Source organism: Canis lupus, chromosome 22 (assembly GCF_003254725.2).
Source record: "Canis lupus dingo isolate Sandy chromosome 22, ASM325472v2, whole genome shotgun sequence".
NCBI classification, from domain to species: Eukaryota; Metazoa; Chordata; class Mammalia; order Carnivora; family Canidae; genus Canis; species Canis lupus.
The window spans coordinates 11,592,644-11,619,684 of record NC_064264.1 but is presented as its reverse complement, the minus strand read 5'-3'; the positions used below and the strand labels follow the sequence as shown (position 1 = coordinate 11,619,684).

At 36.3% G+C, this 27,041-nt stretch overlaps 2 long non-coding RNA genes across 11 annotated transcripts in view; one reads left to right on the top strand and one right to left on the bottom strand.

Moving 5' to 3' along the window:
* Positions 1-5,696, bottom strand: part of LOC112678744 (uncharacterized) — a 56,233-nt gene extending 50,537 nt beyond the window's left edge. For 2 of the 8 annotated variants that reach the window (XR_004808193.2, XR_007405002.1), the window contains exon 1: positions 5,544-5,694. This is a non-coding gene — a long non-coding RNA (uncharacterized LOC112678744). Of the gene's footprint in view, positions 1-2,073; positions 2,212-5,543 lie in introns of those variants that run through there. The other 6 variants (XR_004808196.2, XR_007405001.1, XR_007405003.1 and 3 more) reach the window with 6 other exon arrangements.
* Positions 5,697-5,914: 218 nt separating this feature from the next.
* Positions 5,915-26,978, top strand: LOC112678806 (uncharacterized). 3 transcript variants are annotated; one of them, XR_003147884.3, is made up of 5 exons: positions 5,915-6,014; positions 12,800-12,857; positions 13,954-13,994; positions 16,688-16,805; positions 17,910-18,110. It is a non-coding gene; the product is annotated as an uncharacterized LOC112678806 (long non-coding RNA). The 3 variants fall into 3 exon arrangements; XR_003147883.2 differs by lacking the exons at positions 5,915-6,014; positions 17,910-18,110 and adding exons at positions 6,021-6,617; positions 26,113-26,978; XR_003147882.3 differs by lacking the exon at positions 5,915-6,014 and adding an exon at positions 6,021-6,617.
* Positions 26,979-27,041: the final 63 nt, after the last annotated feature.

Below are 27,041 nucleotides of genomic sequence, written 5' to 3'. Positions count from 1 at the left end.
TGCAGGGAGCCTGATGTGGGACTCAGTCCTGAGACTCCAGGATCACGCCCCATGCTGAAGGTGCTAACCACTGAGCCACCTGGGGGATCTCCTGTTTTTAATAGGTCTTAGAGGCTTTCAAAGATCCCCACATGTTGGGGACTTCATACTGTGTACACTGAAACCTGGAGGGTGGCTATTCTGGAAGAGACATCAATGAAAAATAGCACTTGAGTCTTGGTGGCAAGGGCCCTACTAGTTTTTTTCTTAACTTGTCACATAGTGAATTATCGGGTCCATCTAACTTTGTCCATATCGCTCAATTAAAGAGAGCGTCCCTGGACTTTGGATTTGCCACCTTACAGCTGACTTGAAATTAAGGATTAAAAAAATAATAACATAATATAGACAGCTTCTGTCCAAGATCATGGAACAAGTTTCTGTAAAATTCCTTTTTTTTTTCCAGGACTTAATTTTACAGTGATTATTATGTTATTACTGCCTTGCAAAGTAACTCAAAATGTTTAAATTTATGCTTTTCTTTATGTTGAGAACTCTTCCCACTTAGACTGAATGCCCACTGAGGTTTACCAGTCAAGGAGTAGCTTTTCTACTAGTTAAAATGATTGTTGGTCTTGTAGCTGTTTAAATCCCAATTAATATTATAACAAGCTCCTATATATATTTGGATGACTAATTCAGGAATACAGCTTTATGAAAAGGTCCAATATACTTTTCTTGGCCATGCAACTTTATGGTTGACTAATCTGATATTGGGAAGAAGCCTCAGAAGTCAAGGCATGGGCCATAACCACTGTTAAATTCATTGCTTGTATCCTGTCCTTATTAATAGAAAACCTTAATGGTACCGGAACTGATCTGGAGCATGTTCCACACTCACTCTGTAACCAAACCCCATAGTTTGATTCAGATGAAGAAGACTAGATTCCTATATACAATGGAACATATTTACAATTAGATAATGACAACAATATACCTTTAATTAAATTTTCAAGGAAATTAGTGAAGCTATACACTGGTTCAATGAAAAATCACTAGATAAATGGAATGCTTCCATAATGCCTCCATTATATAAAGTAATAAGAGTAATTATAAGTAATAAGTATAAGTAATAATCACTTATAGTATAAGTAATAATCACTTTTTAGAGAGACCAATATTGAGGGCACCATTAGAAACAAAATCAATCATTTATAAACAATTATATGACAATGGACTGCTAGACCAAATTCATAGGAATTTTTTGCTGTTCTTGTTTCAATTAAAATTTAAACACCAGCCCTTTAAGATGGGAGTGTGCTGATACCTATATGACAAAGAATAGCTATGACCTCCACCTCTTCTCTGATTAGCGGGTCACGGGATCCATGCTAATGGTCTCTCTTAACAGTACTGGATTATTCATCCTCAGTGGTAATTAGATACACAGTTTTCCTATTCAAGTGGACACTGTGATTTAGGTTATCTTGCACCTCAAATGACTAGAGATGAATCCGTAAATGCTGGCCAGGTTCTAAACTCAGGATCATTTGTATATAAAATGACTCCTCATAAGTGAGAGTCTCATGAGCTTCCAAACCCTGTTATTCAAAAAAGCTCTGGTTTCTACACATTTGCCGGAAGGCTTTTTCCTCAATTAGAAGGTGATGAATTAGAAACGCCACTTATTAATATTTCTGCAACTACTGAAAAAACCTTCAACAATCCCCTAAATGCTCTCCAAGCAGTACAAACTGAAATAAATGGTTTATCTTCAGTGATATTCTGAAACAGGAGAGTCCTTGATGTCCTTACTGCTCAACAAAGAGATGTGTGTGCTATAATTGGTGAAAAAGGTTTCTATGTTGACAAATCATTTATCACAATTGTTATCCGAAATCTAAAGCATCTTAAAGACTAGAAAATTTTTTTCATCAGATAAATGATACCTCTTCTATAGATCTAGTTCAATTTGTCCAACCTTGGCTCCTGGTAACCTCTGCTCTGGGGAATTTTTAAATTCTTGGCAAGTGTTCTCCTTATAGACCTCATATTAACCTCTCCTTTGTGCATTCTGGAGGGTTTTTTAAATACCTGTTGGTAGCCACTCACACACCAAATGGCATCTGTCCATAGGGATCAGGCAACTGGATGAAGTCGACATTCACCACATAAACAATGAAGATGGTGACTGCATACGTGACCCTCCCACCTAAGCCTCCAGCTCATCTCATGGCAACAGCTAATACATGAGTCTTCACCCAGACTACACCAACTGGGTAACTGAGAGCAATGCTACTGGTTGATCATGCTCTCAGCCTGCTGAGAACTTGACCAAAACGAGGACACTGTTAAAGTTAAATACAAATGAAAAGCATACTTAAAAATTCCCTATGCACACAAAACCAGTTAGTCATATAAGTGAAGTATAATTCCACTTATTTTATAAGACAAATGAAGTCAACTTGACCTGAGTCTCTTCTTGCTTATGTGTCTGACAATCATTAGCAAAACTTAAATAGGTCCTCCAAATTGATATGAAGTCACCACTAATTGACTCTCTTTCATGTCAGAAAATTCTAATATTGTAACCAATCACCGAAAAAATTAAACACTCACTGCCTTCACACTATAAAACTGCCTTATAACAATATACCTCTGCGCCTCATTCATTTTTTTGGTTTGAGTGTTCCCAGTTTGCAAGCTGTCTTTTGGTGTGTGTGCAATAAGCTTTCACTAATTACTACTTAAGTGATTCGCTGGTTTTGCTTCTGTTTGATATGAACTTTTGACAGGGAATCGTAAATTAAAGTGTTAGGACTCAGAAAATAGACGATAATGAACAATTCCTGAATTTTTCTCCCATCACTATTTTTGTTATTGGCAGGTGTTCTACAATCTTCTGTGGTCTATTTTAGTCATTGATGGAAATGGAAGCTACACAAATGCTTTCATAGAAGTATGAACTAAATTAAAGCTAACAAATGCATGATCGAAAAAGGGAGTTAATGTGAAAAGTAAAATGTAGATTCCATCTATGTTCATTTCTAAAAAGTAGCAGAAAGTAGTATAAGGTAATGCGTTTGTGGTTAGAACTCTATTAGTCCATTAAACACGAGTCATGGTTTTCTTTCGGCACATCTTAATTTTCAATGTAAATATTTTTCTGAAAGCTAGGTATGTGTTTTGAAGAAAATGAAGTTTGTTTTATTCATGGTTGGGAGATTTGCATGTACTGTATGATTGACACAGAAAGAAATATTACGTTGAACAATTTTACGGCAGACATGCCCAAGGCAATTCAGATGAGAGAATTAATAACAATGCAAGCAAAAGAAATTTCTTATTAAAATTTTGTTAACTGGAAGTATAATTCATTAAAGATTATATCATTATAAAAATCCATCATGCCAGTGGGGACTTCCATGGCCTTGCTTAGTAAATTTTACATGATTTTTATGTCCTGAAATTGTGTAAAGTTAAACTTACTTGTGCCCTCCAATGTTAGATTTTTTTTTGTGGAGCACCAAAATAACTAGCACAGTCTATAACCACGCTGAATTCCTCAGGCATTTTAATATTTCAAAGAAAAAAATAAAATCATATTCAAAGTTCTTTACAAAACCTTCTTCTGATAATAAAATGAATGTATTTGCGTTAAAAAATTTGGAAGATAAATGCAACCTCTTGATTTCAGTTGTAGTTTCTCCTATATCTTAATATGCATGTTTTTCCATAGTTGACATCTCACTAAATGTAGCAAATATGAATTTTACATTCATGCGAACTCAAGTGTGAAATAATTGTATTTTTTTTTATTTCTCCTTAACAGACTTGCACTTCTAACTCTAGCCTCTGTCCTGCCTGATGACAGAGAATTTGATGTATTTATTTCAGGCTTGTACTTGGTCCCTTTTGGGTAAGACAAGTCAATCCAAGTTTCTTTTTCAGTAGGCTGGCATCTAACTTCCCTTGGCCCTCCAAGCTATTGGTTTGGTTAGAACTAGTGGGTGTGTCTATAACTTCCCTAGAAAACTATTAAGACATAGCCGTTCTGTCTTAGGTCTTGTTTCACCAGGGGAAAGACTCTGTTAAGTTTAATAATATATTAGAATCATACCCATTCCATTTTATTTTATTTCATTTTATTTTATTTTATTATTTATTTTGGGGGAGAGTGATGGATATACTCATTACTGATAGAGGTGACAGCTTCATTGGTGTATACACATGACAAAATGTATCAAATTGTACACTTAAGTATGTACAGTTTATCATACATCAATTTTACCTAACAAAAGCTATTAAAATATTTTTAAAAATTAAACAGAATAGAAATTTCTTCAGGGAGTCTGTGCAGCCCTTAAGCTGAAGCCCAGATTCCTACAAAAAGAGCATGCAAGACCCTGGGCAGGCAATGTGTCACCTACTGGCTTTTCCAGCCTCATGGTGGCTGTTCCCCAGGCCATTGCCACCACTACCTCCCCATCAAACCTTAAATGCCAGCCTCTATTCGTGCTCAAACTTTTACTTCTCAAAGGCAGTATATCTAGTCTTGTCTCCAGACTTTTTAGGGTTTTTTTTGTTTGTTTGTTTGTTTTGGCTTTTAATTTTTTTCTTATTTATTTATTTATTTATTTATTTATTTATTTATTTATTTATTTTTATTGGAGTTCAATTTGCCAACATAATAGCATAACACCCAGTGCTCATCCCATTAAGTGCCACCCTCAGTGCCGTCACCCAGTCACCCCCACCCCTCGCCCACCTCCCTCCCATTCAATTTTAAAGTGAATAGGAAAAAACAACTCGTTGCTTCTCAATCTCAGTTGAAGGGACTTTCCATAAGACAGCCCCAGATACATACAAAGTGGTACCTGGCCACTGTATTCTGCTTTGTTGAAAGGTAATATGGTAATATGGAGGTGATATGCAGTTGTTGCCAGTAGTTGGTACCTTCTTTTAACTTCAGATAGAACATGCTACTTATAAACCATAGCCTCAGGTATGCTGCTTCCTAGAGTTTCAGCCTGACTCAGGCTGAAATAGAAATAGCTAGCTACTTTCTACTTTCTGATTGCAAAACTTGAAAGTTTGGCCACACCTTTGAGGATAGATGTCTTCTTGGTGGAATCACTCTGATGATTCTAGGTATCTCTTTTCTTTGCATATTTTTATGTCTTTACTTCCTTCTACCACTTCAAAGCTCCTTCTTCTCCAGCTCAGAAAAAGCTGGTCAAGTCCAAAATGAGGAATATGAGTTTCTCTCATATTTATTATTAATTGCTTGAAATCTACATTTAGCTTCCTCCAGGGTTTAGCTATTTTCATTTTCAAATACCTATGGTAGCTATTCAGAAATCTCAGCTTTCAAAAAATGTGACCCTGCTATGTCTGTAAAGATTATTTTACATTATCTTTTGGTATTGAATGCTTTTAATTCGATGAAAGAATGAGCTCAAGAAACGGTTTTGATAGTGAAGGTACAATGAGGTCATTTTGGTAGGAACAAAAATAGCAGTTAGTATTTCCAATATATATTAAATGTACATGAAATTTCATACCTGCTTTTCCTCACTTGACATTATAAGATGAAAAATCCCTCATATTATTATCATGTCTCCTCAAATACACTCACGAGACATTTTTGAGATACTAACTGAATCAGGTGCCTCTTTTGCACCACTTCATATTCTATCTGCCTCAACTGTATTTGTTTCACAAATGTAAGGGCCCTGATTAACTGTGCAAGTACAAACTCACAATGCCTCACATTATGCTCTCACCCTGTGTCTCCCATTCTCAGGCTTCTCTGTTTATGATAATGAGAGATTCTACTTAGCACTGATGATAATTGCTGACATAGAACCATATCGAAGTTAGACTGCCCACCAATGCAATGGCAATAAAGACTTAATTGCTGGTGGTCAGTGAGGTTGTGATAAGACCTGACATGCAGTGACATCATAATTACTATGCTTTTGCCTGAGGTTAATTGCAATGAGTTGCAGGTGACAGAGGAAGCATCATGAAAGGTAACTGTGGTGATTAAATGATATGGAGACAATGGTTATTTATAAATTGTGCTCTATTCTTATGACAGTATTAGGAGGTTTTGAAAAAGAATATGATGGTCAGGAAAGCCAACTGCTAAGGAAGATATTCTGTGAAAACGGGCAATTCTGAAGGAGAAACTCATTTCTTGCAAGCACAGGCCAAACTGCTTAAAATTGAACCCATTATTTACACAGCTACAAAGAGCCTCAAAGGAAACGGAATATATAGCTTTGAAAAGCCTCCACTGTCTAAGTCAGGGCTCTACTAGGAAAAAAAAAAAAGATCCTGGAGATTTCTATCTTCTATGTAGGAATATTTGACTGGCTGAGCCTGAAACTCATGTGCTCCTTACATCATCTGAATCTTCCTGGCCAGGAAGAACAGTCCTCTTCACTTTGAGTGAGCAGAGTGGCCTCTTTTCTCCTAAAGGCGTACCCTTACTGGAGATTCTTGTTCTCTTTGGATTCTAAATTTTTACCCCTAGTGTTTCCAGCTTGGTAACCACAGCAAAGTCTTTGCAGAACCGGAGCTCTGAGAGGAATAGCCCACATGCTGAAAGAATTTCAGGACCTAACCAAAAGGTAATGTTAGTAACCCTGTAAATATATTTGGTATTGGATCACAGGATGTTTTACCAAGTCACAAAGAATTTAAGTCTTGATAGAAGTTTTACAAATTTGGGAGCATGTAAACACGATTCAGAAATTAGAGTTTTAGCATGGGGACCTAAATTGGTCTCAAGATTTTGTTGGATGGCTCTCTGAAACCTCAGAGGGACAATGAGCCATAGTGAGTTAGGAGAGAGATCCAGATATTTTTGGCAAGTTATAAGATGTATAGGGAGTCTCAAGAATATAAGATTGTTAGAATTGGGGGTGCTTGACTGGTTTGGTCAGTAGAGCATGTAACTCTTGATCTCTGGGGTCATGAGTTCAAGCCCCATGTTGGGCAAATAGCTTATATCAAGATATATATATATATATATATATATATATATATATATATATATATCAGAAAAAATATATATCAGAAAAAAATATATATATCAGAATCAGAATTGATTTTTTATGAAAGATCCCAAAATGTGCCATATAAGTAGGTTCTCTTGTGAAGGATCAGACCATCTCCCTGCAGAAATCTCATATCAATTGTACCAACAGAGGGAATAGAGGAACTGGCATTTTTGAGAAGCACTGTGGTAAGTGACCTTAGTAAGCTGGAGTTACCTTTCATAGATGTTAGAAAACAAAACACAAACTCCCTAGAATTCCTATTAGAGACAAAAGGGACATAATTGCTATACTATAATAGGCATTAAAACCACAAGAGCAATCAGTGTCTACAGCTACAGAGTTCTGTGGCAATGTCTAATAGATCATGGGATTCCTAAGGTCAAGACAGATGAATGGCCAAATCGGTTGGTACTCAACTTGTCTAATAAAAAAAACTGGTAGCTGCTGAGTAAAGGTTGATGTCAGTTTCTATAATGGACAATTGAAACCCTTCACTAGCTCATTGTCACAGAGTCCTCAAAGCAAAAAGTAGCAAATTCAGAAAGTGACCTGAGGCTTAGGGTGAGGTCAGGGTAAGGCTTCATCGGGTAAAGGAAAATGTCTGGATTATTTTATAACAGAAACAGGTTTTGAGCTGACAGTATGAGAAACAATATAGCTTATGATTAACACTTCTTATATGGCTACTAAATAATAATGGGTTAGCTAGCAGAAATTTTTAAAAACAAAAATACGATCGAATTTAATTATTTGGTTAATGGTGACAATTTGATAGACACTATCAATATATGTCACCCCCTCTTAGATGAACAAAATACCAAGAAGCATTGGTATGGTGATTATAGAATTTTGTCCAATATGTGATCTGCTGAAAATGCTTTAGGCTCAAATCCAGATATTATTTTGAATTGAACATATTCAGCACTTTAAATTCATCTAGCTGGAACTTTCTCCTTAAGTATGATTTTTATTTATGTTAAAATGAAATGCTTCATTTCAGTACAGAGATTAGTGTGTTTTGAGTTCAGTTATTCTTCTATGTAGAAAGATTTTTATACATATTATTTACCTACATAATACCATTGTATATGTGATAGACGTACTGTCTATATGCAATACATATATGGTATTATACATATGGTGTTATAAACATGGATTAGATATTCTCATCATATTGCCCATCTTAAAATCCTCAGTATAGCATGATTTGCTTTAGAGATAAATGAAAAATTTCGTGAAGATAAGCAAAAAAGTTATGCTTCAAAAGAGATTCATAATGAAGTTATGAGAAATAGATATCTTAGGCACAAAATTCAACAATGCATTTTATCTAGTATATACTATGTTTGTTAGGTAGAAGAAGCTAGGTATGAGCAGTGGAAGGAAAGTCCTAAGAAACCTTCATCTCTTGACCAGGGAGATTATAGAGTCCTAAATTCTTGAGGGGGGGACAGTAAAGTAGGTGGTTAGACACCAGCTGGAAGCAAGGATGGTGATGTATAGGTATCTCATCAGAAGCCTGAGAGCACAACACCCTGACTTTGTGACTTATAACATTCTGACCTTGTGGCTTCCAAGACACTGGGGCTAACAGGACAATAGCCACAGGTCCAGAGTATGCTTTCTCCTTTTCCACCTCTGTCTCAGGGTAACCCCTACACTCACTATAATCATTGCTTGAGGTCATAGCCCTTCCCCCCCGCACCATGGAAGAAGGCTACCATGATGATTCCTGTACAAACTGTGTAGGGTCAAAAAGTCCCCCTCCCAACTTGTAGGAGGACTCCCCCAAAAGATTGGAAGCTGCCTCCATTAGAGACCAACCTGTCCATGACACAAGACCCCCACTCACATAAAAGGAAAAGATCCACCTCTGGGCCTGTCCATTTTCCCACCTTGAGAGTATCCTGTCTTTAATAAAACTGTCTTCTACTTTTGCTCTGGGCAGAGATCTCTAATTCTTTATTATGTAGGTGCCAAGAGCCAAGGCACACCCTTTTGTGCTGATACATTTATATAATAATTGTATTTTTTTCTTTGGAAATATTTCCTTCAGTAGCAATATTCTTTATTTTTTAAAAACTAGCAAGTTTAAATAGATAAGTGTTGATCCAGCATTAACTTAAGACTGTATGGTTAATCATGTTATTGACAAAATCGGAAATTAAAAAACAATGGTTTGGGACGCCTGGGTGGCTCAGTGGTTGAGCATCTGCCTTTGGCTCAGGTCATGATCCTGGGGTCCTGGGATCGAGTCTACATTAGGCTCCCTACAGGGAACTTGCTTCTCCCTCTGCCTATGTCTCTGCCTCTCTCTGTGTCTCTCATGAATAAATAAATAAAATCCTCCCCCCCAAAAAAAACCCCACCAAAACCAAAACAATAGCTTATACAAGTTACAAGTGTCAATATATTCTTTAGCCCAGATGCAAGACATAAAGATGGTTTTCCTGTTTGTTCAATTTAACATATTCCATAAGAAAACACTTATTTTCTACTGAACAAGATATTTTACTATGTTTATTATTTTAAAAACTCAAATGCATTGCTGCAAACAGTAATATAATTTTGAGAGTGGAATTAACAATTTAATACTTTTGGTTCCTTTTATTACAAAGTAGTTTTTCTATAGAGATGTATATGCAACTCTGCCAACATAATACATTTCTCAATTCAATAGGCTTTCCCTTAAATCTATTAGTTTCCCGAAATAGAACACGTGCAATGTTTTGAAAGACAATGTTTCTTTTCCCAAATGGCCCCAAGATGAATTTTGTGAGTTAATCATTCAGTCAACAAATATTTACTCAACATCTTCTAAGTTTTATATAAACAATGTAGAGTGTGATAGATGATTTCAAGGAGTTTACATATCTTTTAAATAGTCTAATAAGACATAGCACTAAGTGCAGATATATGCTAATAAGATGAAATGTAATGTGAGAGAGTGAATTCTAAAGCTGCTCTAAAAAGGACAACAATTACAAATGTCCTGTAAGGGGGGCCCTACTCCATGTGTGTAAGCACAAAAGAGGCCCCATGGCCAGAATACAGTGAATGGGAGATGGAGGAGAGAGGTAAAAGAGATACTTGGCACCATAAATGCTTTGGATTTTATTTTCGTAATAATGAAGATCTGCTAGAGAGTTTTAAATTGAAGGATGGCATGGTAGGGTTTAATCTACAGACAGAGCAGAGGGACCAGAAGAGAGCAAGAATGGACAAAGGGAAACCAGTCAGGAGACCATTGCAGACATTTAGAAGAGAGATGGTGGTGTCTTGAACAGGACAGTGGTAACAATAAAATTTAAGACCTATTTTGGAAATAAATTCCAAAGAATATACTGTTGAACTGGGTATGGGATATGAGACAAAGGGCAGAATAAAAATGATCTGGTAAATAAAGGTGATGCCACTTACTGAGATTGTGAAAGGTCAGGAGATAGGAGATGGACATAGGGGAGGGGAAGTAAGAGTCATTAGTTTTCTTTGCATTTCATTATGTCTCAAATGCTAGTTAGTTATCCAACTGTCTTAGTCTGTTCAGGCTGCTACAACAAAGTAACAGAATAGCTTATCAATAGCAGAAATTTATTTCTCACAGTTCTGAAAGCTGAAAACCCAAGCTCAGAGCACCAGCATGGCCTAGTGAGGGACCTCTTCCAGGTTGCAGAATTCTTGTGTTCTTAGGTGATAGAAGGGGCAAGGGACCTTTTCTTTAATAAGGAGAGCCTCTTTAAAAAGGATACTAATACCATTCATGAGGGCTGGACTCTCATGATCTAATCACTTCCCAAAAGCTCCACCTTCTGACATCCTCACCTTGGGTATTAGATTTTAACATAAATTTTGGGAGTACACAAACATTGAGACCATTGCAAACTAGGAACGTTAAAATGGTAGGACTAAGCTCCGGAGAATAATATAACCGATTAGAAAAAAAAAAAATGGAGCAAAAGGTCATTATTAATTAGTAGCAGTGGTAACTGCTCCTAAACCAATTGCATTTTGCTCAGAAAATATTATCAGTGAAGCTTTGACCTGAAAGTCTCTTAAGACTCTCTGAACACTTTACTTAGTTCTAAGTATGGAGAACAAAGAGCCTCCAGGCATTTCGTATTTGTGCTTTGCTTGTGAATGAAAATTATACTCACCTCTAAGTGTATTGAATGCCCAACATAGCTTCCCCAAAGACGCGGAACATAATGTAAGTGGTGAAACCAGATAATAAGGTTGTGAACCAGACTCTTTACAAACCAAGGCTCCAAGAAATTGAATAACTCTCCTCGGTCCTAGGGAAATGCTGATAAATTATCAGAGGAGCCTGAAGGATGTTTAATGTATTTACTCTTGTTATGGAAATCCTTGGCAAATTGTAAAAGCCAGTATCTTTTAAAAATTGTATAGATGAATCAAAGATTGGCAAAATGTTACACAGATTTGGATGTATACAGATTGGATGAAAAATCAGAAGTCATAATTGTGTATTAGTAAATTATGGATAATGACAGCAGTATTTTAAAAATCAAATGACATAAAACAATAACAAATATTCCCCGGTCTCCCCCCCCCACACACACTCCATCAAATATTTATAGAAATTAATCATAGCAGTGTAGAGTTGATATGTTTCCATCACCTCGGGAAATTTACCATGTAATAAAATTGATTTCAACATATTTAATTCATGCAATATCATATATGTCAAGAAGATTAAAAAAAAAGCCTGCTTTCTTAATTGGTAGAATTAAGCTAAAGGATATTTTGAACTCTAAAATGGTAAGTAGTTCCAAATCAAAGCACTCTATAGTAAGAATGTGTTGTTGGTGCCCATCTGTATGCCCACTTCTGTTGGTTTCACAAGGAATTGCTCCTGAATTTAAAATTGCCTACTTAGTTATTGATAATTTTTTCATGTTATTTAAGTGATGTGCTAATTTATGAGTGTTGCTGTTTCTAAGCCCAGGTAGATTAAATGCTAAATTAGGCCATCACCAAATATCAAAGAGAATCCTATTCACAATGTCTTAAGATCGAAGCCAGGCAATACCATGAGAAAAAAGAGAAAGCTTTGTCTGTTCATGTTAAAGCTCTTATATATCATTTCCTATTTTCTATGAATTTAAAAAAAGTGGTGTGTGAGTTACCTCTATGAGTTCTTTGTGTGAGTTACTGAAGTAAACATGTTTTTTTTTTTTTATGATTTGATACAATGATCTTTCTTACGGTTTATCTGCAGTTGTGTGTTTACCGTTTTTATGCCATTGTGACTCTATATATCCTTTATTTCATCACTCCCTTGGTGCTGCAGCTTATTTTTCAAGTTAAATAAAAAACACTAGCAAAGAAACAAAGAAAGTGCTGTAATCTTCTGACCCTCATGCTGACAGTTCCATATATTTTGAAGTAAATAAAGATATGGAATCAGGATTATGAAACAAGCATGCACTTCAGAGAGATGTTTCATAAATTTATTGCCTAGCTGTGTAGTACAACTGCCATAGTTTTTGATGGACAAGGACATATATCTGGAAAATGAAACAAAGATAGTGGCTCACTGTAATTCAAAGATAATAACTACTAGAAGATACAATTGTTCAGCAAATGTGAGATTATTGGTTTCCTAGGGATTTATTAATTTGATGTATTTTAATCCTTGCCTGCTGTAAAGGAAGAATATTGTCACTCAGATGATGGGGTCTCACTCATTTTGTAAATTGTTCTGATCATCTTTTTTCATTTATATCTAGAATTCATCTGCCGTTGGAAAAGGCCTCTGCCACAGAGCATCAGTCACCTACAATGAATGTAAGAAGCCACGTCCAGGCTTCAAATGTCACCACATTGCCATCTTACTGTGAATGACTGAAGTTTACTTCCCGTTGTTAGTGGTGCTGAAAATTGCCACGGGTTTCTGCAGTGTATAATGTATTGTCTAAACCGAAAACATTTCCCAGATTGAATTGACCTTTTAGAAAACAGCACTTTCATCCTCAAAATGCAGGACTGTTGCAATATTTTATTTAAAAAGGTTATTTAGTTATAAAACTTGGAGAAAGGGTAAGGAATTAGAATGGAGTCTATCTCCCCCATATAATGCCTTGCTGTCAAAAAATACAAAACAAAGACCACTGATTGCTTGCCCACCCAAATGCTACAGAGGATAGTATACTGGAAAACTGTCTCTTTCCTGTATCAACAGAAAAAGAGAAATATAAGAAGTGAATGCTTTTTTTATTCTGGAGTTTTAATTAGGATGTCATTTTGTTTTCAAAGAGGGGTGGGACATTGTCAACCCCATTGGACTAAACAAAAGTCTTAGAATACTCATCCACTGGACAGAGGACTAACACATGGTCCTAACGTGTGTGAGAGAAAGACAGAGAGAGAGAGAGAGAGACAGAGAGACAGAGATTCAGAGATAGATACAAAGAGATAGAGACAGAGATAGGCCTAATAAAAAACACATAGGAAGAATTACTAAGAATATGTTGGATGGCTCAGTCGGTTAAGTGACACACTCTTGGTTTCAGCCCAGTGAGGGACCTCAGGGTTGCGGGATGGAGCCCCCCGTCTGGCCCCATGTGTGATGAGGAGTCTGCTTCTCCCTCTCCCTCTGCTCCCCCCGCCCCACTTGCTCTCCCTTTCTGTCTCAAATTAAAAAAAAAAAAGTGTGTCAAAAACAATTATTTCACTAGATGGACAAATAAGTTTGACTAACCCAAGTAATTTAAATAAATCTGACTTTGACCTTATGCAGTTGTATTGGTTCATGAGACTAGAAAAAACAGTACAAGAAATCACCCAAAATCAAATAGTCCCAACTTGGTAAAATATAGCCAAATTGAAAAACCTCTCATATTATTTGTTTGCTTTTTTTTTTTCTATCTTTTTTTCCAAACAGTTGGCTGTTGACCAACGGCAAGAGATTAACCAGAAAGTCTCGTGAGTCAATTATTTTAAATAATAAAATTCCAAAAGAATTCTAAAAATATTTGAAATGCAATGAATATTAAAACTAAGTTAAATTATTATTAAATGCCTTTGAATATTCAGAAGACACTTGAGAGAACTTCTTAGTACTTTAGGGCCATTTTATAAACATAATTGCTATTGATCATCACTGTGCTAGAGTTCCATTGTATTTCATTAGAGCTTCCACTTCAATCTTTTTAAAAGAAAGAAAATACTCCCCTGTCTCATCCTTCGGATTGCATTTCATTTGATCCCATGCCATACAGTGTCATGAATGCATTTGCATGACTATTAAAACTCTGGTTATTATTCCTTTAGAGACAAGAGTACATACAGAATTTTTTATAGTACACGTTTTTTTTTTTGAAGTCGTATTACATGATCTATCTAAATTCAATTGGGCATACCATTTGAGATAACCCATCCACCCCCTGACATTTGTTCTATGGAAATGTCCACATGCACCAAAGATTTGTGTACTAATAAGTTTATTGCAGCACCAAGGGATTACAATGGGTATCTTCATGCTATTTAATACTCTGCATCCATTACAAAATAATCAGGTAGCTTTCTGGATGTTTACATTAAAATATATCTATAAGATATATCCTAAAAAATAGTAAAACATGTTTTATATCCATTCAGTGGAGTACCACTCAGCAATAAAGAGGAATGAACTATTGATGCTTACCACAATGTGGATGAATCTTAAAATAAGCAGCTGAGTGAAAGAAGCTGGGCACGGAAAAAGCACATATGCTATGATTCATTTATATAAATGTCCAGAAATGTTAATCATTAATATTTATGATGAAAGAAAATAGATCAGTAGCTCTGTGAGGAGGTGGGTTGAGCTATTACCAAGGGTTCAAGAAAATTTTTGAGGCTGCTAGATATATTTGTGTTCTTGGTTGTGGAATGTACATAGGTCAAGCCTGATCAAACTGTACTCTCTAAATGTGTGTGATTTAGTGTGCTTCAATAAGACTGAAAAACAGAAGCACAGTAAGAAACCTAACAACTTTAGGATGTTTAGATGTAGGTGCTTTACTGGCTCTGTTCCAGGGCAGGAGTATTTGTCACTTATGAAGCATATACTAAGTGATTTGCTGTGTTTGGAAAATCATATCACAAACCCTATGCTGACTGGAAACTACAGCTGAAAGACCTGACCTTGCCTGATAAAATGCATACAGTCTGATCTTGGTGGTAGGAGAGTTATTTATTTAGATATATGGATTACTCAGCTACACAAGATACGTGATCATACATCATTGTAGGAGAGCATGAGTACCAACAGGGCCTTAATTGTGCCATGAAGCCCTTAGCTGGAGTAAGATGATATCAGTAGTCCTTTTATCTGATTGGATGGACATGGTCAGATTATAAAATAGCTTTCATAAGTCCCATCAAAGAGATATTTGAATTTAATTATTATTTGATGAGAACCCCTGACTTTCCTAGATTTGTTTACTAGCTATGGATCCTGTCTTTCTAATACTATCATTGTTCAAACTCTTTTATGGCTTTCAAACATTTTTAAAGCAATAGACCCTTTAATCAACTGATATCTCATTCAAAATATACATCTCATTCACTGCCCCTGCCGTTGATATATGCCAAATCTTATGATCATATATTTACCTTTAAGGTTATACTTATAATCCTTGTAGTGAATAATATAACTAGAAAATAATGGCCACGTCAGGGACCTAGCGTTCGCGAACTATTGTTGCTGATAGGTCAGACATTTCTAGGTCTTGTTTGAACTGCAGTTTTGAGAAATCTGATTCACAGAGATAAGTAGTTTCAAATGGTATTTCTTTTTATCAGGACTCATTGAAAACTGAATATATTCTTCAATTAAACTGGTCTAGATGCTTGAGAGGATAGCAACAAATGCTTGCCTCTAAGTAATTAAATCACTAATAATACCTCACAACTGATTTCATTATTTACCAAAAAAGTCAGACAAAAAGCACCAAAAGTTTACAATCATTGTTAAAATTATCTAATATGAAAGTGACATAATCTGTTTTACTTTTACATGTTACTGTACGACTTCTACTCCATGATAAGCACATGTAAAACAGACACACATAGCTGAGTCTTGCCTAACATTTCAAACATTTCATATGGTGCACATATGTTATAATAGGATTCTTACTTATGTAATTTTATTTATTTATTATTATTTTTTAAAGATTTTATTTATTTATTCATGATAGTCACAGAGAGAGAGAGAAAGAGAGAGAAAGAGAGACAGGCAGAGGAAGAAGCAGGCTCCATGCAGGGAGCCCGTCATGGGATTCGATCCCGGGTCTCCAGGATCGCGCCCTGGGCCAAAGGCAGGTGCCAAACTGCTGCGCCACCCAGGGATCCCATTTTTATATGTTCGTTCAAAAGCCTAAGTCAGGGATGCTCAGGTCACTCAGTCAGTTAAGCATCTGACTCTTGATTTTGGCTCAGGTGGTGGTCTCAGGTTGTGGGATTGGCTCCTGGTGGGGATCCATGCTCAGCAAGGAGTCTGCTTGTTCCTTTCCCTCTGCTCCTCACCCCGTCGCCCTACACCCTACACTTGCTCTCTGTCTTTATCTCTCTCTCTCAAATAAATGAATGAATGAATAAATGAGTCGATAAATAAAATCTTTTTTTTTTTAAAGCCTAAATCAAAATTGGAAAAGAAAGAAGAAAGCTGAGTCAGAACAGAGTGACAAACTCAATAACCAGTGAAGCAACAAGAAGTTCAAATATGCTAATCCAGGTGGCGGAAAAGTTCTGGTAGGCATAATTCTAAGATCCTCAATGATCCACGACCTCGTATAATCCCATTCCCCATGAGTGTAGGTAGAAACTTTCAATTACTGATAACCAATATCATATGGGCAAAGGTGATGGGCTATTACTGCCATGATTATGATACATCAGATGGCAAAGCTGAAAAAAATTTTCGATGTAAGTCAAATCCCTGATTAATTGACTTTAACACAATCAAAGGATTATCCCTGGTGGGCCTGACTTAATCAGGCAAAACCCTTAAAAGAGGGTGAAAAGATCAAAAATCAGACTTTCTTGTCAGTCTTGAAGAAACAAGCCACCATGAGATATCTAGCAGCAAGGACTGAATTCTACTAACAAGTACACGAGCTTGAAAGACAATCTTGAGTGTCACATGAGACCCTAGCCCCCATCAGCACCTTGTTTACTCCCGGGAGCAGAGGGCTCATCTAAGCCATGCATAGACTCCTGATCTACACATTGTGATAACGTGTTACATTTAAACTGATAAACATGTGGTAATTTGTTATCCAGCAGTAGGAAAAATATGTATAGAGATATTGAAATGTGGATATTAGTAGATATAGGTATCAATATACAGGTTTATGCCAGAAAGGGCTTCATTTTTGTAAAAAGAATAATAGTATGTATATGTTTATGTATATGTCCATATAAACATAATGTAGATCCTTCAACATATTTCTGGTAGGAAAGGATAAAAAGATTCTTATAAATTTATAGAATGAGAGATTACATTATTAGATTACTAAAATGACCAGAATAAGCCTCTTTTAGAGAATGACTGCCAATATCAATTCGTGTATTTAATTTGCATTTTTTTTAAAAAAAGCAGGGCTTTTTGTTTTGTTTGTTTGTTTGTTTTTAGGGCTTTTTTTTTTTTTTTTTTTACAGAGTTTCAATGAAAATTAGAGCTCATTCTGTGTCTGTATTCTTGTAAATTCTTTTTCTCATTCTCTGTCTCCCTCAAATATACTGATACACATATACATGTATTTTCTCTTTCTTGCTCACACACAATCACACTAATTTCATCTTCAAAGTGTGAGATAGGTATTATTATTATTCTTTCCAATATCTTTTTTTCAGGCACAGAGCTGAATCACAGATATTTAGGATAATTGCCTGAGTTCGGGGATCCCTGGGTGGCTCAGCAGTTCAGCGCCTGCCTTTGGCCCAGGGTGTGATCATGGAGACCTGGGATTGAGGCCCACATAGGGCTCCTGGCACGGAGCCTGCTTCTCCCTCTGCCTATGTCTCTGCCTCTCTCTCTCTCTCTCTCTCTGTCTACATGAGTAAATAAATAAAATCTTAAAAAAAATAATTGCCTGAATTTACAGAACATGGAATAGCTGAGATTTAAAGCCATTCAAATACCATTATGACTGCACTCCTGTGTGGAAGTTAGGAAACAAAACAAACAAGCAAAGGGGAAAGGAGAGAGAGGGAGAAAGAGAGAGACAAACCAAGAAACAGACTCTTAACAATAGAGAATAAGTTGATGGTTACCAGAGGGGTGGTGGTCAGAGGAATGAGTGAAATTGATGATTGGGGATTAAGGAGTGCACTTGTTGTGATGAGCACCGGGTGACATATGGAAGTGTTAAATCACTATACTGAATACCTGAAACTAATATTACACTGTTAGTTAACTAATGGAAATTTAAATAAAAAGTAAAAAAAAAAAAAAAAGAAGAAGAAGAAGCAGCAGCCAAACATTCTGGTTTCAAAGTAAAACAAACCTTTATTGATCATATTTTGCCTTCTGAATAAACATTTAAAATGTTGAAGAATTCAAAAGTTAATTGTGCCCTAACACATTTAACAAGGTAGACGATGAAAGTGAGTAAAATTGTTTTAGTCTAAAATTACATGTACAGGGATGTCTGGTGGTTTAGTGGTTGAGCATCTGCCTTTGGCTCAGGGCGTAATCCCATGGTCCTGGGATCAAGTGTCACATTGGGCTCTTCATGGGGAGCCTGCTTCTCCCTCTGCCGTTGTCTCTGTCTCTCTGGGTCTCTCATGAATAAATAAATAAAATCTTAAAAAAATAAAATAAAATTACATGCACATTCTAAAGAATTTGATTTTCTTGACTCTCTTTTAAAATCACACTAACTGCAAATGATAACTGATATTCTGGCCCAATGTGTCTCTCTGGGTTTAGACACATGAAACACAGAATTAAAGACTTCATAGCAAAAAAAAAAAAAAAAAAAAAACCAAAACCAAAAACAAACAAAAAAACCCGCAGAGGGTAGATCCATTGTTGGCATAACACTTGATCTATACTTAATTTTATGGGCTAAATAATATTTTTTTTCAAAATCAGCTGTGTCCCTCAAGAAAACTTATTTCCCAAAGAGCACCCCTCATCGTAAAATGCTTTTCAACAGAATTTAGGATTCCCTGAAAGCTAGCGAATGAAAGCATAAAGACCACCTGTGCTTCTCCAGTAAAATGCCTTTAGCCTTTTCCCTACATAGAGGTTGTTTGAAACTGAACCACATAAAATACCAAATGTTATAGTGGTGAATAGAGAGAGAGAGAGAAATTAAAATGATCTGCTATAAGATCATTTAAAAGCTCTTGTATGACAAGGTATAAAAGATCATTGTCCCTTGTCATACAAGATGAGAGAGGAGTGAGAGAGTTAGCTCTCCAACTCACTCAATTTATTCTATTTCTATCTGAAGTCTGTCCATATTTCTGGATACAAGCGAAGGAATTTCTACTTACAATTTTCACAGATGATGTGATAGGTATTTGAAAAGATTCCATGATGCGAAAGGTTTGGAAGTCTTTGTTCTCAATGGTCTTCATTATTTCTTTTGTGCTTAATCAGGCCCTTTCTTGCGTTGTTTTTTTCCCTTCATACATGTCTATGTAAATAGATTTTAAGCATGAGTCTTCTCAACTTATTCCCTAAATGAATGAAATCACATAATGGGAAATAATTAAATCCGAAACAACACTTTCGAAATCAGAAGGCACATCAGAGAACACGATTAATTAACTCTTTCGTGCCATTAGTTACCCTGTCACTGTCGAAGTGTTACAAATAGCATAATCATCTCCTCATTTTTCCTGTAGGGACTTGAGAATCAGAGAAGCCTAGTAAATAGAAGGGGAAACAAATGGATGATGATAAGGACAACACTAAAAAATGATAGGATGTTAAAAATCTAGAGGGCAGTTTTTTTTTTTTTTATTCCATACACACAAAAAAAGAATTTAAAGTTAAAATTCTAGGTGTTTAGAATTATACTTGACATTCCTTTTACTTCAGAAGACGCTACTGAATGATATATTGTTTAAGACTGCTTATATGCAAAAATGGATTGTATATGCCTTTTAAGTGCATCTTTACTATGCACCCTCTTTTGGGTTTTGATGCCTTCCGAGTTGTCTCCCTCAACAATTTTAAAGCTTTCTAAGAAGGAAAATGGTCCATTCATCTGTGATGGTCTCCAGCACCTTGCACAGGACTTTGCCTAAAGAGAAGCTCAATCATTAAGTATGTATCTGTTATTGGCTGGCTTGAACTTATCTCCTATATTTATCTGAACTTTCATAGGCTCAAAATCTCATAACCAACCTAGCCTCCTTACATTTCAAGAAATTTCAATTCTTAGTACACAGTTTCATAAGCTCAGGATGAAAAAGCCTTCACGTTAAACCAGCACAACCTATGAAGACTCGAATCCTCCCACTTTGCACTCTCGCACTTCTGGAGAAATGTTTCTAATCTAAGCTTCTCCAGCCCAGGACTCACATCCAACCCTAGGAATATGCAATCATCTGTAATGCTCTGTAGTTACCATGAATTTATTTCAAGGCCAGACAATTGTTACTGCTGTAGATAACAATTGTCTGGTTACTGCTGAGATAAAAAAAAAAAGTGCCTGTCTTATCTGATAAAAACCTAACTTAGTGTAAAGAATGTATTTATATTACTGACAAAAAATAATTTCCAGTAACACATCATTTTAAATTATTTTTAAACTTATTTTCTTTTCCTATTTTATTTCAAAATTACAGATAAGGGAATAACCATTATTGAATAATTGCCAAGTTAGAAAAATTTAAAAAATATCGATACCCCTGTTTCTACCTTACTTCAGTCTCCTTTTAAATTAGGAGTACCCTAAACCTTAAAGAATGCAAGATGAATGTCATGCTGCCTTTCTAGAACCAGATGCAAATCTCTAAACCATAATATTAAGAAAAAAAAAAGCTATTTTATAAAAAGTTTCAATGGGGAATACCGAAGTAACATTTAGTCTTCTAAAATTACAAGGATAAATGGGACAAATTTGCATTTCATACAAGGGACAAGAAAAAGCAGAGCGTTCAGTTGTCTTTTATTCTTCCCACATTACCCTGAGATACGCTGGCACTTTATTTATGTATTTATTTAATTTTTTTCAGAACTGAAAGAACACAGTAGGAAAAAAGTAAAAAGCAGCAGCCAATGAATTTTATTATAAGGAAGAATTATTTCTGTTTTCTAGGGCTTTCAAAAAAAGTTAGTTAATATTTACACAGCAGTAGTTTAATGAATTATAGATAACAAGATACCAGCATGTTAAGTGAAAAAAGACTACCAGATTAGGAGAAACAAGTTCAAGATGAAGCCTCATTATAGATCAGATAAATAAATCCAAAGGTAAGTATTCAAAGAGATTTAGTGTTTCCTTCATTCTCTTAAAAAAAAAAGTATTTTAATACTCCCATTATTTTCTGTGCTAAGTATAAGCCAATTTCTTCTCTCTTATAACTCTAGTAAAGTTATTCCTTTCTAAGTTTACTTCCATCAAATGAAATACATTTTATCCTTTCTTTCTGCTCCAAAAAAATCATTGCTATCTCCCTTAGATTATAAAAGAACTAAGTTACGCCATTCAAATTTTCAATAAACTCCTATTTTTCTCTTATTGGAATTGTAAACCCAAATGATTCTCTTAATGGAATTGTAAACCCAAATGATTCTAAAGGAGAAAAAAAGTACAGTACTTCTAAACTTCTAATATTTTGGCAGACCGACATTGCTAGGACATATAATTTTACCACTTGGACCAAAAATTGCATCATTCTCACTTGCTCTAAGCATCTTTGAATAAATTTTCCTTTCTCATCTGTGCTCTTACTTCCATGATCTAGACTGAACTCTTGAATCTCTCAATCTTTTCCAAATTTACATCTGCCTTCTATCCCACCTTTTGACTTTTTCCTGGATGCAGGAAACCTGACAGTGAATCATTTAGCATCCCTTTGGCTGAATCTCAAACAAGGCTTAAGTGGTCAAGTGGAGATGTATGGCAGTAGATGAGCAAATAATAAGACTATAGTAATGTATGACTTAAATAGTAAAGCTAATATTTGTACATAAAATGATTAGGCTGTGGTCTACCTAAACCACGAACTGACATTTTTCATTTTCATTTTCATTTTCATTATCATTTACCTGTGTTTATTTGCAGGTTGGCAGTAACTTCATTATGGAGATGTAGGTTTTGTTCTTAATTATTTGATGTAATGTCTTAGGAAAACGTTACTTTGTATTTATTTAGTTTTATTTATTTATTTTTTTAAAATATTTTTTTATTTACTAATTCATGAGAGACACAGAAGGAGAGAGAGGCAGAGACAGAGGCAGAGGGAGAAGCAGGTTCCATGCAGGGAGCCTGACCTGGGACTCCATCCCAGGTCTCCAGGATCACACCCTGGGCTGAAGGTGGTGCTAAACCTCTGAGCCACTGGGGCTTCCCTTTATTTAGTTTTATGCTAAACTTATTTGATACACAGCATTAGTTTGTACACGAAATGTAAAAATATCAAAGCTAAAAATATATTTATATATCATAATTAATTGATTTTTTCTGCAACTTACCTACACCTCTAAAATTGAATAATCCAGGTATTACACTTTCATATGATATTCTAAGACTGAATAAAATCAAGATTTCATTTCACCTCTTTCTCTTATTTCAACATACTCTCTACAAGCCTGTTTCCCAACCTGTGGAATAAGCAAGATGACAGTTCCCTCTGGAGTGCATCAAAACACGCCAGAGCAATAAAAACTCTGATAGCAAAGATTAAGGTTTCTGACCCCAATTGTGGCATCTCAGCTTTTTAGAGAGCCACTGGAGAACGCCTTTGAACCTGTTCTCACTATCTGGCTCTCTCTCTTCAGTGCACGAGGCATTCCACAAACATTTGGAAACTAAGAAGTCTCTCTTTCAGCATGGAGCTCTAGGGATGATTTAAATCTTTTAATGCGCTGGCAAATTTCTCCATCCTGGAGGATTAATTGACTATTCAGTTGATAAACTTTTGAAGACTTGAAGGAAAGCAACAGATGTCCACATGGAGCACATGAGGAACATATGAAAGGGACAAATGTACGTTCTTACTTAAAAGAGGTTACAACTGAATCATGGAGATAAATGATAAACACAATCAGAATAGATATGATCACATTAAGACTTAACTGACTGTTGACATAGTCATCTCTTTCCTGTTGAGTTTAAGACACTGTATTAGGAATAAAGATGAATTAGGCACACAGCCTTCCCCTATGGATCCTTGCTCTAGAAATAAGATGTGGATGATCTTGTGCAGGACAGAATATAACCAGTATTAAGTGGCATATAAAAAGGTACAAGGGGCACCTGGCTGGCTCAGTCAGTAGACCATGCAACTGTTGATTTCAGGGTCATGAATTTAACCCCCATAGAGGATGTAAGACTAAGCTAAAAAAAAAAAAAGTGTATGAATCTGTATCATGGGAGATCACAAGAGAAAGTGATTACTTTCAAGAAGAAAAATCAAGTAACTCTTCCTAGATAGAGTAGAATTTGAGCAATTTGAAGAACGAAAGAACTTAGTTATAGGATCTGGATAAAAAGAAGTCCATCCCCTGGGAGAAAAACAAAAGGAACGAAAACAGGATGAATGCCAAGAGTTTTATCTTAACTCTGCAGAACAGGATTTCCAAAACTATTGTGTAGAAGAACAATCAGTGTCTATTGAGATGAAAATGGATATTCCATTAGAAATAGAGGATTCTCCAGAAGAATGACATTTGTGAAAGACCAAAAACTCTGTAGATCAAGAGATCAATAGGGCTAGTGGTCATGGAGTGGGAACTGTTATTCTGACCACTATCACCACTGACACAATTGCCACTACTACAAAGAAGCTGAAACCAGTGGGCTGGGAGGATGAGGTACTGTTGGGTTATGAGTAAGAAAGAAGCTTCATTGATGTTGTATCTTGGAAAGGAAGCTAGAAACATTTCATTTAAAAACAGCATAGACTGGTGTTTTTTTTTTGTTTGTTTGTTTGTTTTTTTGTTTTTTGTTTTTCTAAAGTAGAGGCTGGATGGTGTCATTTCTCTAATTAATACTTTGCAGTGGCTTCTCAACTCAGAGTAAAAGCCAAAATCCTTCTTCTGGCCTTTAAGACTCCAGGTCTAGTCCCTATTATCTCCTGATCTTTGTCATTTGTTCCCCCATCCCCTCTCAAAAATTCTGCTCCACCCACACTGCTCCTTTAGCACCCAGAGCACACATACATGCTGTCCTGCTATTCCTGCTGGAGGGAACACTGGCTCCCTGGAATTAAGCATGGCTCACTTCCTCACTTCTCTCAAGTGTCTGTTCCAATTCCCCTAACTTTATTATAAATAATCACTCCATGGTAACTTCTAACTTTCAATCCTCCTACCCTGCTCAATTTGTATTTATCACTCTTATCATCCTAGACTAGATACTGTACATCCATGTACTTCACATTTGCTTATGTGCTTGCTGTGTCTCCTCTGCTAGACTGGCTGCCCCAACAACAAAAAGATAGAGCAACTTCTGTATCCTCTGTACCTAAACAGTGCCAGGCATGTAGTAGTTACTCAATACATAGGTATAGGAAGAAGCAAATGGACATAAAACTAGAGGTTTGGAGAGACTAATTAGAAAGTGTTTTGTAGGCATGTCTGGGTGGCTCAGCAGTTGAGCATCTGCCTTTGGCTCAAGGTGGGATCCTGGGGTCCTGGGATTGAGTCCCACATCAGGCTCCTTGTGGGGAGTCTGCTTCTCCCTCTGCCTGTGTCTCTGCCTCTCTCTCTCTCTCTCTGTATCTCTCATGGAAAAAAAAAAAGAAAGTGTCTTATAATAAATAATTTGAAAGAAAATAAGGGCTAAACTTAGGTGGGAATAGAGTAGACAGGAAAGATTAAGTATTTGACTTCTCTATAACCTATAGCAATCCGAAAAGGAGCATCTTCCCTTCTCCACTGGGGAGAAAACCAAGTGCAAAGAGAAGAAGCGTTTTGCATCTGGCCACACAACCACTAAGCTGGGAGTCTGGGATCTGAACCAGAGACCATCTGCCTTCACTGCCCATCCTTTTCCACCATGATCCATACCTGAAATAATTGTTTGTATGGCTTTGGTGCTGGCAGTGACACCTGAGAGCACTGCGTATTTCAACATATTTTAAAAACAGGATTAGATGTTTTGTCTGTGTTGAGTCCCCACATAGAGATTTTAAGTTGTGCAAAATGAAGCATACCCTTTATGACTTTTCTATCGTCCAATGTTCCTAGTATGGCCCTATTGTTATTTTTCACAGGATATTGAAAATAAAGCTTTTAACAAAAACTCCCATTTCTTGAATATGCATGATCTGATTTTAGTATTGTGACGTGTATTTAAATATGTCTAACCTGTTATAAGGCAAGCTCAGAGTAGGAAAGTAGTTAGTTCATGGTCACACGGCATATAAACAAAGGGACCGGGCTTCAAATTCAAATCTTTTTGGAAACAAACTCATCTCCTACTATTTTCATATACCTACTATGGTATTGTAAAGTTCCTGACTTGACAGCATTTTCCCCAGGGTGAGGTCCATCTCTGCCTTATAATAAGCTTTCAAAACTATAGCTTTCTCTTTGCTTATGACATTTTACACCACGTCCCTAAAATGGCTATTCATGTTGCCTCTTTCTTTGCAGACTTCTAATGAGTCCCTACTACACTTTGATCCAAAAATAAATGTTAGATTATGACCTTTGAATGTTTACTCCAAATTGTGGTTTCTCCTTCTTATTTACCGTCTAAGTTTATGACCCTTGACGCGTAGCTCTCCAAATGTTTCTGCAGCTCAGAACCAGTGGCTCTTAAACTGTTAGAAGGAGCTTAACTGAAGGAGAATACATTAACATAACTTGGAGAACTTTTATTTATTTATTTATTTATTTTCAAATTTCCACCCTATTTCTTAACAGACATTCCCAGGCCTGGGGCTTGAAGCATGAGAGTTCTGGAAAGCTCTCCAGCGACTTGGATGGACCCCTCATGGCACACCTCATGGCCAAAAGGAACCATGTGGGAGAGTGAGGTTTTTTGGTTTTCTACTCTGTGTCATCAGAGTCTAGCATCACCTATGGAGTGGTAGCATGGCTCAAATGCTGTCCTCTTTCACTAGGCAAGAGAGAAATAGAAGAGTGGGGTTGGGGGGAACAAAGCTCTCACCTGTGAGAATTGAAGATTCGTTAATGGCTGCATTAGAACTGGACTCGAGTCTAACAGGAACCGTGTGTATGCATATGCATCATTTTGCACAAGTTCAGAAGGGGTGATCATTTCTAGGAAGTAGCGTGAGCAAAATAAATACAGATTGAGATAACTGTTCCGTGAGGGGCAGGGAAGAAATTGGTATGATGGGAAAACAACAACACATCGTTAATTTAAATGGGTATGTTGGTAACAAATATTACTTTGCAGTCATTTCTTTTTCTAGTTCAGATGTAGCATCATGGGATTTGAGACCCAATGATTCCCACATTCTAAATGTTTACAGGCTAAAATAGTTTAAGGAAATTCACACACTTTTCATGCTACCGTGTATCGATTCCCATCTCAATGAAAGGTGCATCTACGAACTATCTTGTTGCACAAAGCTGATTTTCTTGTCATGTGATCATTCGGCGTGTTCTATTGATCAGAATTGGCCGCCCCTCACCTGGACAACTACTACAGAATTCAGCAAAGACTCCACCTCCTCACTAATCTGCCTCTGATCCCTGTACCGTGGGTTGAAAATCTCTTATGCTCTAATAGCATCACATTATTTACCCCCATTATACTCATTGTTTATTGTAGATTATAGTGCAATTGCCAGTTCACTTATTTGTCCCAGATATTCAGGGATACC